At 51.3% G+C, this 12,942-nt stretch overlaps 1 protein-coding gene across 9 annotated transcripts in view; it reads left to right on the top strand.

Annotated features, from left to right (window-relative positions):
* Positions 1-4,428: 4,428 nt before the first annotated feature.
* The window catches only part of RHBDF1 (rhomboid 5 homolog 1), a 166,741-nt gene continuing 158,227 nt past the window's right edge, over positions 4,429-12,942 (top strand). For 2 of the 9 annotated variants that reach the window (XM_025200639.1, XM_025200638.1), the window contains exon 1: positions 4,429-4,978. The gene's annotated coding sequence lies outside the window, so the exon portion shown is untranslated. Of the gene's footprint in view, positions 4,979-6,921; positions 7,118-12,942 lie in introns of those variants that run through there. The other 7 variants (XM_025200619.1, XM_025200623.1, XM_025200633.1 and 4 more) reach the window with 6 other exon arrangements.

Below are 12,942 nucleotides of genomic sequence, written 5' to 3' on the forward strand. Positions count from 1 at the left end.
TAAATCTAACTTCTTGCCGGTGCTCCCTTGTCTCTCCCCTGCGGTTCAGCTCCTGGGCTCCTTTTTCACCCAGAACTTCAGGCACTGGACCAACTGGCAGGGCTTCTTCTGGTGGCATAGCGGGCCAAGTTGCCTGCAAACTAGCCACCTGGATGCTGGCACTGTGGTGAGTGGAGCATGAGCCTGCCCCAAATGTGGTCCTCATGAGGGCTTCTCTGCAACTGATGCTTCTGTACAATACACTGGTTCCCCACCTCCCACTTGAAGCAAGTCATTCATAGAATCCAAAGAGCTATGGGTGTCCTCTGTGGCTCCAGACTGGAGAAAGTAGTGAGGACCACACTATACAAAAAGAATGGACAGGGGGCTGAGGAACACCAGCCGTTAGGCCATTTGCTATTCCTTTGGGACAAATACATGAGCCAGATTTACAAACTGGCAACTGGGGTAGAGCCCAAAACAGCCTGCTTTGTGAAGCATTTTGCAGGTCATCTCCTATGATGTTGGGGAGTGTGCATGCCACCCAACATACACCTATGCACCTGGGAACCGCTGTGGTTCTACAAGTTACTGAAGCAGTTCCAGAACAGGTATGAGCTACTAAAGAAAGCCCGATGACCCTGAAAAACTACAATACAATGGAAGAGGTGGTAAGAGCAAGAGACAGACTGTCACCTTTGGACATGCTCCCCAATGACAACTTCAGTGCCATATGGGAGCAAGTCTTCCACAAGAACCTGCAGAAGAAACACAGACTTGAACCGAAAAGTAGTTCACCGGGTACTCCCTATGTGGGCACTGAGACACAGGGAGGGGCAGAGAGGCTCCCCAGCCTGCCCCAGGCAAACCTGCTAGTGGAAAGTAGACCATGAACCACCTCCTCTGGAATTGCCTATATATCAGGGAGGTATGAAGGAAAGTAATCTCACTCATGATGGTGACAGGTGTCATGATCTTGTCCAGAGAGGCAGTGCTGTATGGACACCTAACCAAGCAGCAGGGAACCCAGATAATCCACTTTGACCAGCTCACTTCCTGCTTCAGCAATGCCCTGTGGAAGGCCAGGAACCCGCTCATATAGACACCTTTCAGTCGAGGAGTGTGTCAAAAAGGGACTGAGTAAGCTGCAGGGGTACTATTGGAAGGCATTAGAAGATGACAGGGAGGAGATAGCAGAGATCATATGGAAGAGAAGAGACTGGCACATATCGTTCAGGAGTGGGGCCCCCAGAGAAGGCGATGATGATGATGAGGAAGATGACAATGACGGCAACAAAGCATGGGGGAGGGAGGAGTGATGAGGACAACGGGGAAGAAGAGAGCGATGAAGACAATGTGGACTAAGGACTGAGAGAAAAAACAGAGGGGGAAGGGGAGAGGAAGGTAGACGGAACCGAGAGGGGTATGTGTGTGCGTTTGCAAAAAAAGAAAAGAAAGAAAAAAGGGTGTACTATATATAAAGTAGGGGCCAAAGTGCTGCTTAAAAGTGTGTTTATGGGGAACCCGGATACTATATGCAAATTGCTATAGGCATGCTTAATTTCAAGGCTATTGCTTTCAAATTTGCTTCTCACATCCGTGTGCTCTGGGAGAACAGGGTCTGATGAGGGGGAAGGAGTTGCTAGGGGAAAAAGTTAGGGGGAACCAGAAAGCAAAGGAGCTACCTGACCCCCTCCATATTTATTTTTATCTGCTACAGCAGTGAGAAGGTAACAAACTCAAGGAAAACTCCAATAATTAGACTCTATACCTAGAAAATTATAACAAATTTATATATTTTCCATTTATAGAATCTAATTATTGGGGGGTATCTTATAATCAGGGCTATCTTCTATTCAAGTAAGTATGGTATTATGGTTTATTTGGTAGAAACAGCACAGCAGAGCATAATGGTACCTCATTTGCATTGTCTGCACTACAAGAAATAAACCTGGATTTCTGGTTCTGAAAGCCTGAGCTCCATCACTGGAAATGAGGGATAACACGTTGTGGTCATGGTACCTTCTCAGGATACTCACCCATTAGGACTTGGTGGTATAAACCAAAGAATTCTCTCCCAGAGAAGGAAAAGCCAGCTTAGCCATCAGGGCTGTCTCTAATAGTCCAGAATAATTAGTTACGGTCTGTAGCAGAACCTCACAGGCTTAACAGAGGGCTCCTCCAACCCCAGTACCCCCACTACCATCCTCCAGTGTAAACAAAGTCTCCTGCTGTTAAGGTGTCACAGCCAAGAGCGGCCCCAGCACCTTCCTGGTTGACTTCCAGGAATCTCCTGTAGTCTATTAGAAACAAAAATAAAGAAATAGGGGAGGGGTTTCCCTTGCCTCTACTGCTCTCCAGTGTAGAGTTACCCCCATGCCTCGCCACTTGTGTCCGTTTGGGCTCTCCACCATGCATTTCCAACCTATCAGCACAGGCTTCTGTTCTCCCGCTGCAGTTTGCCTGTCCTGTACTAATGTGAAACACCTGGGATGAACTGAAGGTATAAATTGCCTGGGCTGATTTAGCCCAACCTTAGTGTTCCCAAATAGGGTTTTTCTCTCTTAGGAACTCTTGTTTCCCAGGGAGAACTTCAAAGGGGCTGGACTGCAGTTGTGCTTTCCTGGAGCCTCCCTGTAGCCAGTGCTTTCCCTGCTGTGACAGTTTACATCTCAGCTTGGTAGAGCTCTGAAGATAAGGGTTTTGTTCCCCTCAGGCTCCCAGACCTGTCTTGGGGCTTCCTGGCTTTGCTGCCTTGGGACAGGCTCTCCAGCTGCCCTGTTTCAGCTGCTCCTGTGGCTTGTCCTCTCACTGGTGAGGCAGCTTGTCTTACAGATGCTGAAGGGAAGGGGGCAAGCGTGGATTTTCTCCCTCTCGCTCCCTCTGATCTTCTACACACTTGTTAACATGAAGCTGAATACATATTTATAACTTCTATATGGGCTTTAGCCACTACAGGAGGATGATTGTTATGTTGGAAACTAGTATAGAACTGGGGTTAATATTATCTAAGAGAATGTGAAGTAAAATGGTAACTTTGGATCTGTTATATCATTGGTCTAGGTTTTTTTTTCCTCACCTCTACTGGTAGTGACCCTGTCCTAGGTTTGTTGCCTATTAGAAAAAAGTGTGACTGACACCTGCCTTTCCTAAGATCAGGGAATGAGGCCTCTTAGAACAAAGGTTGAAGCACATAAAGCTGTCAGAACAGTCCTAGTAAGATCTAGTATTAGAAGTCCCACATACTTTACTTGTACTTCACTTGTGCCTCAGTGGGTGCATCTAATCAGTAAACATCTCAGCATCTACCATGGGTATCTGGTGCCTCTTGAGGTCTCCACCCCCCAACACCAGTCAGTGACCAGGGGAGCAGGATGGGGGTCCCCCAGCAGCCGATCCCACTGACTGGGGGGGGGGATCCCCTGTGGCTGATCTCACTCACCATAAAAGAGGCTGCACCACTTCCGGAACTCCTACAGCCACTACGTGTGCGCCCCTATTAGGGCATGCAAAACTAATAAACCCCACAGCAGGGTAGTACTTGTAAACTAAAAAGTTGCAGAGTTTTTTCATGTGTAGTAGCATATGTGCAGCTGCTGAGCTGAGTGGCTGCAGCATGAGGGTGCTTCAGTTCAGGGGCTGCCTGCTGGTTAGCCCCACACTGAAGTACCCTTGTGCCCCAGCCAGCTCCTCTGCAGCACCTGAGCCTGGTCAGAGCAGCTCTGAGCTGGCAGGCTGACCCTTGGTGCCCCCTACCAGCTGGGGCTGCTCTGAGTTGGCTCCATGTGCTGCACATGAATAAAGTTCAGAGCTGATTACGCCTTGCCTCGGTTCTCAGGGCTGCTCTGACTGGGCTCAGTGTGCTGGACAGGTGTGGGGCTAGCCGGTAGGTATATTGCTACTGCACTTGAAAAAACTCCACAGCAGGGTAGTACTTTTTTACAGTTTACAAGTACTACCCTGGCCTGGAGTTTATTCATGTGTGCCCAGTGCAACTTCACCTCGGTCACTGAATTGGGGTGCATATGATGCTAGGTAAATCTAAGCGGCTAGGGTGGTCTAATAGTGTGCAGGGGCAAAAGAGGATACAAGTGTTTCCAGAAGTAATCCTCAACCAGGGAGCCACAGCACCCTGGGGTGCCTTGAGATTCTTTCAAGGGTGCCCAGGATGCCACTCAATGTTAGTGCTGAGGTGTGTAACCATGGTTCGCAAGATAAACCCAGAGGTTTCAAATAGGGATCCATAGTGTCAAAAACCTTCTCACTTGTGGGCTTTCTGAGTTCTTTGTAGAAGAACTTTTTTTGTAGCCAACAAGCTGAAAGCTAAGAGCTGCCATTTTCCAAGAGGATGGAGGGGTGGGCTGGAGTCTGAACCACTGGTCTAGCACATAGCAGGGCTCGCTTACACCTGAAAGGCACTTCGGAGTAAATCGGGACTTGAATTCCAAGTGAAATACAAACTTTGCTGTTAGTCCACTTGCGGACGTGCCTCCTGGAAGACGAGCGCGTCCTCCTGGGTCAGCACCCTGCAGGCTAATGGAGAGCATAAGCAATCGGCCTCGGAAGGGCCGCAGCTTGGGCTCTCTCTCCCCAGGCTGCAGCGCAAGAGCCGCTTCCGCTCTCCTCAGGGTGGCAGATCAATCCGAGAAGCATTCCTGAGCCATGACTCAGAGCAGACAGAGCTGCCGGCGGGGAGCGCGCCGGCCCATCAGGATGCGTCCCGGCGCCCGCAGCCCCTCCGCTGGACGCCCGCTGCCGAGCTCGCCCCGGATCGCGGCGCGGTTTTGCATCCTCCCGCTGTGAATGGCATTCCCGGCCGGCCGGCCCCTGGCACGGGGGAGGAGTTTGCGCTCCCTGCTCTGGGCGAACTTGGAAGTGGTGGCCCCCTAGCCAGATCCGGGCGGGCCGATCGCTGGCTTTACCGCTCGCTGCGGCGCAGGGCAGGGCAGGGCAGGGCCGGGCCCACGCTAAACTCTGGGGGACGCCCGCCGGCTTCGCGGTAAGTTTCGCCGTCTTGTTGGGGAGGCCGGGCGGGGCCGTGCCCCGGAGCAGGCAGGCAGAGGCCAGGGGACGCCGCGCGGCTGCGGCAAACGGAGCCCTCGCCTGGGGAAGGGGAGGAAATGCAGCCCTCGCCGGCGGCTGGGCCCAGGCGGGGCGGCGGCACCATCACTCGCCCGGACACCCTTGGAGCAGGGCCGCGGGGGGTCCCGGTGCTCCGCACCCGCCTGCAGGGCTCTGCTGTCCCGAGGAGCCGCCGCTCTGGCTGGGGTTCGGCACCGCCGACCCCCGGCCACGCGTGCGTTACCAGCGGGGCCCAGGCTGCAGTGTCCTGTGGCTCTGCAGCCCCCTGCTGGCAAGCGAGGGCAGGCACCTGAATGGGAGCCTGATGCGATTTCTTAGGACTTAGAGGACCTCGTTTAGGTGGTTCTCTCCTGACTCTGTCACTTGGTCAGTCTATAGTCCGACCAAGTGGCACATTAAATAGGCCAGGCCTGGTCAGTGTGGGGCTGAAAGATGGGAGGGCAGTGAGACTGCCCTGGCAGAGTAGGTTGGCTTGCATTCAAGAGGTCTGTAACCTCAAAGGGTGGGATTTCTGTAAGGCAGAGTCTATTAAGATTCCATTTAGTACAGCTAAACTCTTACTGGTACTACAGGGCAAGAGGGCAGCTGAGCCTTTATAACCTAAACTCAGGCAGAGAGAGGTAGTCATGAGTGTTAGTCAGAAGTCAGGGCAGGGTGGAACGTTAGAGACTAACTAATTCGTAATAAACTTTCTAGGACTGGGATCATGTGTACTTGGACTGGCTTCTGAGCCCCTGGGAGGTGTATTGTCTGGAAACTTGAGGCTGGAAGTTAAGTGCCTGATGCTTGCTGCCAGCTCCTAGTCTCACTACATTTCATAATAGATCTTAGATATAATTCTACTGGAAATGTAGGTAGTTAAAAAAACAAATTTATTGTGGAAAGCATTGACTGGAGCAGACAAGAAGATGCTGGGGAAGTGAATTCAGGGGCTAAGGGTAGAAACATGTCACCTGACATCTCATTTGTGCTGCCATAAAAATGTTTATGGCTGCACAATTTGTGAGTAAATAGACATTGCTGTTCTTTGTCATGCCACATCAGTGAAAAATCAGTGTCATGACAATAAACTGCTGCTTTGTGGCAGATATTAACTATATGGCAGGACAGCTATATGACTATATTAGCTATATGGCAGGGTAGTACAGGCAGCCTGAGCTGCTTGAACTCTCCAGCCACCCAGGGCAGGTACTCCAGAGGCTAGGCTAGAGCAGTGGTGCTTATTTATCTGGTCTTATAGACTGGATAAGTGGTGTGGGGCAGGGCTTTATCTGGGCTGCAGGGTTGAAGTTTGGCAGTGACAGCATTAATTCCAAATTTTCTTGCCACCAAATTTCTGGTCTTGTGTACCAGATGACACAGCTTTGTGCTCTGGATCTGGGCTGTGGTATGTTCCATGAGTCCAGAAATTTGGCAGCAGAATGTATGTCAGCAGCATTAATTACTGGTGCTTCAGGAGTTGCAGCAATGAACACTGCCACCATTTGCCACACTTCCAAAATCCGGGACCTGTGGGGAGCCCCACGAGTTGGATGACACAGCTCCATGGTTTGTATCTTGGTCAGCTCTGGTTTAGAAGAACACTTTTCTAGGATGATTTAGATAGGTATGATCCTGTCTTGAGCAGGGGTTAGAGTAGATGGCTTCATAAGATCCCTTCCAGCCCTACAACACCATGATTGTAACGCCTAGGGCTCAAAGTCCAAAACCTTCCAAATAGGCTGAACTCACTGCATGTGCTGCATAGCAGTCTGAGTGACAAACTGGCTCTGAAAGTATATTCTCCTCTTTCCTGCTGCAGAGTACATACTATCTAAAAAGAGCCTCTTGGCCTCTTCTTGCTTACTCCATAAGGGTGCGAAGGGTGTGCATTTGTCTGTCTGCTGTACAGGGCAGCTAAGGATTTCCTAAAAGTGGTGGGGATTTCTACATCAGGGCTGTCCAGCTTCTAAGTGGCCAGGAGCCATGTGCCCTACAGACTAGACCAACAGGGGCTGCGCACCTGTGGGTGATACCAGAGTGAGCCATGCCTCCCCCTCCACAGGCCGAACACCAGGTGAGCGCTCTCCACTGCATCACATAGCCCTCCTCCCTTTGCTGTGGTTCTTGCATTCCCACCCTCACCTCCCATCTCTGTTTGCATGCCTGCGGGCCCCAGCTACCCTCAGCTCCCTGTAATGTGATGCTCTGTTTTGCCTCTTGGTGTGGGAGCAGGAAGTATATGCCAGAGGGAGGGAGAGCCTGGAGAGTCTGGCTGATGTTGCAGCTGGAATGATGAAGGGACTGGCAGGCAGGCAGCCCCAACTTATGGTTCACATGCGACTCATGGGCTGCCAGTTGGACAGCCTTGCCCAAGATGTCACTGACAGCTATAGTCTGTGTAGTGGTAGGGTACTGGATGGAGCTAAATTGCATTAGGAGCCCTCTGCCTTCTGGATTGACATTCGAGAGTTGCTATCCTCCCAACCTGATGTACCAAGTGGAAAGCATGTCCAGTTGCAATTGGAACCTAAGACCTTCAGTTGTATCTGGGGCTTCAGAAATGTGGAACTTGCTTCCGAGCGCTGCCTGGCTGCTAGGATGGAGGGTCTGTAACACCCTAAGTCAAGACACCTCAAAGAACCTATAATATTCCCAGAATCACTGAAACCAGATTTGGGAAAACTAGGGGTGCACAGATAGAGATTTTTGGGGCTGATACTGCTAGCCAATTTTTAAGGAGGCATGTCGGCTGATACTGATCTGATTTCCAATACGCAACTCTTCAGCTTTAAGAGCTGTGTCCAGCTGGTAAGTCTGGTGTGGTGGAAGGGGTTTGGAGGCAGGGGACAGATCAAGGTCCCTGCAGCGAGGGAGGGAATGGTGCAGGGGCAGGTGCTGACCAGCCAGGGCGGGGAGGGGTGCAGGACAGAGCCACAAGCAGCTCATCTGCAGGGCCGGGTGTAGGCGGGAGCACGGGCCCCCGTTCTGTATGGCACAGGGCAGGCTGCAGCTGCGGGCTGGGGCCAGGGCAGACATGGGCTGGAGGTGTGGTTCATTGAGGGGATGCAGGAAGAGGGCGGGGTGGCCCATCTGGCAGCTCCCACTGCTTATCTGGGAGGGTATGAGGGGGGCGTGTGGCCCCAGATCTGCCCAGCTGGGAAGATCCCAGCCCGCCCCACCCTGCACAGATCTGGGAGCACACGCCCCATGCCCTTCTGGACAAACAGTGGGAGCAGTGGCAGGAGCTGCCAGGTGAGCACTGGATGAGCCACGTGCAGTGGTGGGAGCTGCCCTCCCCCTTTCCTGCACCCCGCAACAAGCTGTGCCTCTGTTCCATGCCCGCCCTTGCTGGGCAGCCCCAACCCCACACCCTCCTTCACTGCGGGGCCTTGATCTTCCCTCCTTCCCCTCCCCTCCTCTGCCCTCACCCCACACCAGACTTACCAGCTGCATGCTCTGCTTCTCACTGCCTATGTACTGTGCTGCAGCTGCGTGCAGGCACGGGCATTTATTGGACAAATTATCGGCTGCATCAGGCTGATTTCCAATACAGAAAACTTTCTTTATATTGGTGCCGATCCGATATTGGACCAATGTATCAGTGCACTGTTAGGGAAAATCTTATGCGCTCACTAGTTCAGCCCTATGGCATGTGTAGAACAGCTTTTTGTAGACTGCAAACAGGATCCTTATGATCAGAGTATTTTCATACTGCTGTCACTTTTACACAAATGGTGCACACAGATGTTTAGTGCAGTCAGTTGGATCCCCTAAATGGCATGTTGATGACAATGGATCTTCAAGTCCTGATAATGAATTTGCAATATGCAAAGCAGTGAGGGCAATCTTTTTTGACAGGTATATCACAAATTAAGCCCTTTACCCTATCTGAGTGCTGCTTCTGTCCCTTTCCCATGCCTGATCTGTTCTGCTTTCTGCTTCCTTCTGTGTCCCTGTTCTGCTGTGCGCCACACGCACAGGCTGCCAGTTGGCCAACTCTGTTTCAAAGTATAATTCCCTTTGATTTAAAGTATCTGAACAGGAAGGCTTCTAGCCTTTCCTTAAAAATGTGACTCCACAGTTTGGTGCTTGTCAGTGTTTGGAAGTTTCTGTGACATCCAGCCTGCAAATTTATCCTTCTGTTACTGCTGGTTGTTTTTTCTGTATCACCCTAAATAATTTCTCCTCTTTGGTGTTTACTCTCTTCAGACTCTTGAAGAAAATAGCTAACCTTCCTTCCCTGCTGCAATAGCTATTCTTCCTATGTGCTAGCTGCAATATGTATACATAAATGATACTAGCATTCAGATGGAGTCTTTATATTTATTAATATGGGCTGATAGTTTTTCCTTATATTATTTAAGATAGATTAGTACAGCTGTACAAATGGCTTTTGGCTAAGGCCAGACTGTGGAGACCAGACGTGTTCCTAGTTCGAGCCCCAGTGCTGGCCACTGATTCTTGTGCTAGGATACATTGCTTGGTGCTGGTGTGCACAGAGCTGAGCAGGGATGTCTACAGGGCAAGCAGGAAGTTGATTCCTTTCTTCCTGTTTTTGTCCCTATAGCTGCCAATTTCCTCTGGGAGGAAAGAGCTCCAAGGTTTGTGGTAAAGGAAAAAATATCTATATGCAAAGAACAAAGAAGGGAGCACACTGAGATACAGGGAGCTGAAGGCTTTTCTGAATTAAGCTTGGGGTAAAAATATCATTGCGGTAAAAGTGTTGTTATGCATGATGCCAATTCCACAGAAAGCAAGCAATCCTCTGGACTGGCCACTGCATCATACCCAGTGAAAGGGTGTTCAGGACAGGTTCCTTTAATTCTTGTTCAGTGCTTCCACCACTGAAACTTGTTGCTTCTCCAGGCTTGCAGCTGCTGCTACTGTTGTGCTAATTCAGGAGTGAACAACATGTGGTACATGTCACAAGGGACATGGGCAGCCTCTGAGTGTGGCTCACACAGATTGGGGAGGGGACAAGTAGCACAGCAGCAGATAGGCTGGGAAACAAGGTATAGCAGTAGTTCAGGCAAGGAGCAAAGGGAAGGGAGCAGAAAGCAGAGCAGCAGCAGCTGCAGAGAGGAAGGGATGAGTGGCACTTGGGATGGGTGCAGGGCTAACTTGTGGCACACCTACTAAAAAGGCTGGCCCTCACTGCTCTAATTTATGACTAGAGGTGCACTGATATATCAGTCCATATTGTATTGGCACCGATAAAAGGAAAATTAACATTATTGGCAATCAGTTTTTTTGGCTGATGTGGCTGATATTGTTGCCAATAAATGCCATGTGCATGTGCAGCCACAGCATGCAGGTGGTCAGCCCTGCAGCTTGGAGAGCAGCATCTGACTTGTAAGCTTGTTAGGAAGGAAGGGCTATGTGGGGATGGGCAGCAGATCAAGGCCCCTGCAGTAAGGGACTGGGCACAGAACGGAGATGTGAGCGGCTAATCTCGGGGTGTGGAGAAGAGGGGGGGGGCAGCTTCTGCTGCTGCACACACCCTGGGAGAGTCATGGGAGGCATGTGCCCCTTGGATCTGTGTGCAGGGTGAGGGCGGGCAGGCTGCTGCTGAAGGCTGGGGAAAGGGGGCAGTGCCCGGGCTCTTCCTGGTGTGGGGGTTGGGTTGGGTTGGGGCTGCACTCAGGGCAGGCAGTGGTGGTGGCACTGGGAGCCGCCCTCCCCTGGCCCAGCCCCCTCCCCTGTTGGGAGGAGCCTAACACCAACCTGGCCTCAGCCCTCCCTCTCCCTGTGCTCAGATTCAGGTGTCATGTGCCACCCATGGCTCCCCTGGGGGTGCGTGCAGTGGCGGGAGCTGCCCCCCCATCATGCCCCTCAGATGAACTGCTCACAGCTCCATCCTGTGCCCATCACCAGTCCCACTCCCTCACTCACCACAGGAGCCTTGATCTGCACGCCTACCTCCCCGCCCCTTCTTCCCCCAACAGACTTACCAGCCCAACGCTGCTCTCCAAGCTGCCAGGCTGCATATCAGCAATCAGATGGCTCATTAATCAGCCACTGTGGGTCATTAATAATTGGCCATTGGTATCAGCTCAAAAAATCTTTATTGGTGCACCCTTATTTATAACAGCTGGTGTCAGATGGACTAGGATCTGAAGGGCAGCTCAGATTCTTCTATGACCATATGCTATGAGCTTGCCGTTGGCACACACCCACTGCAATGGAGCATGCAAAAGGAAAAGCATAGGAATATGTTATGCCTGAGCTTGGGAAATAGCTCCTTGGATGTCTTCTCATTGCCTTTGCTGCAACATGTAGAGGCTGTGTAGGGTTTGATGTGAGTAACAGATGTAGACCTGGTATATCACTCATTTGTTATGTGCCACAATCTTCCCAAAATACAGTTGCTAGTACATGGCCACATGTTAGTGATTGCTCTGTTTGGCAAGCTCCTGTTGATGAAGGCTGAGCCTGATGTGAGCACTGTACAGTGTCTAGTGAAAAGTGACTCCCACACAGCCAGCCCTGGCCTGGGACTTCCCTTGAGAAGCTTTTTTTTATGCAACTGTGCTTGCAAGAAATTTGAATGCAAACTGGCTTTTCAGGTTTTAGGGAAAGCTGGGAGTTGACCCAAATCTCAGCAATGCCTTGCTCTGTGTTCGGCTGTCTTGCTGAACAGGTCTACAGTCAGGGCCAGCTGCAACTTAGATACAGAACACAGCACTGATTGCGTGCATAGTGAACATCAATGCATCAGTATGCATGCCCTTTCCACGCCTTGATCTTGGGAGTGCCTGGCTCACAGACATGTTGCTTCAGTTACAGCCTGTTACCCCCACTGAAAGAAATTACTTTTGTCTTTGGTGCAGTGTCCTCTGCTAAATGTGCATTTAGAGCAGGGGAGGGCAAAATACTCCCACTGGGCAGGATCTGGCCTGCCAGGCCATTCTATCCAGCCCACAGGGCTCCTCCAAAAAAAAAAGTTATTACCAGCCTGCAATTGCCCCTCTGAAAGCCAGTGGGAGGCTGGCTTTCAGAGATCGCATGCCATTGGATCCTCCCCACTCACACCAGCTGTCCAGTCACCCGCCATCATGCTTGGTGCCTCCACATGGGGCTCCCAGATGAAGTGCCAGGAGCCCCACAGAGGTGGAAGGACAGCATCCACCTGATCCAATGGCATGCGATCTCTGAAAGTCAGCCTCCCACTGGCTTTCAGATGGGCAGTCACAGGTCGGTAATAACTGGGTTTTTTTGGAGGGGCCCTGTGGGCTGGATAGAATGGCTTGGCAGGCCAGATCCTGCCCACAGGCTGTATTTTGCCTGTAGTGTTGGGAGCTCCACATGCTAGCACAGAGCCAGCCTGGTCTGGTATGAAGGCGTGCACTAGTGGGCCAGGCTGGGCTGGCTCCATGCTGCCACGTGCAGCTGCCTGGATTCAGTTGGGACCATGTGTGGCTGGGGGGCTCTGCCTGCCATGGGCCAGGAGCACCCGGAGGATCTGCAGCCTGCTCTAGCTGCTGCTGCTGCTGGCAGGGCTATAGGTGTGGGGGGGGCATGTGACTGGGGGGCCCCACACCCCTCCACAATCCCCACACCCATGCACACAAACTCCCACATTCCCTCATGAACCCCCCACCCCCTCACAAATCTCCCCCCAAAACCCCACACATACCCACATGACTTTATGATCCCCCCCACAAATTCACCCCACATCCTCTCTCCACACACAATATATAAGAGTGAGACTTTATCTGATCTATTATGCAATCATCTCTATATATACTATGCAAACACGTGTAAATTGGGTCACAATATTTTTTGAAATAAAATTAAAATGTTATAGTAGATGTGTGACTTTTAGTATATGATTTGGGGGTTTTTTTCTGGTTCCAAGATCCCCACCCCTGCGCAAAGGAGTACCTTGGGGGGGGGGGG

Source organism: Alligator sinensis, unplaced genomic scaffold (genome assembly GCF_000455745.1).
Source record: "Alligator sinensis unplaced genomic scaffold, ASM45574v1 scaffold410_1, whole genome shotgun sequence".
NCBI classification, from domain to species: domain Eukaryota; kingdom Metazoa; phylum Chordata; order Crocodylia; family Alligatoridae; genus Alligator; species Alligator sinensis.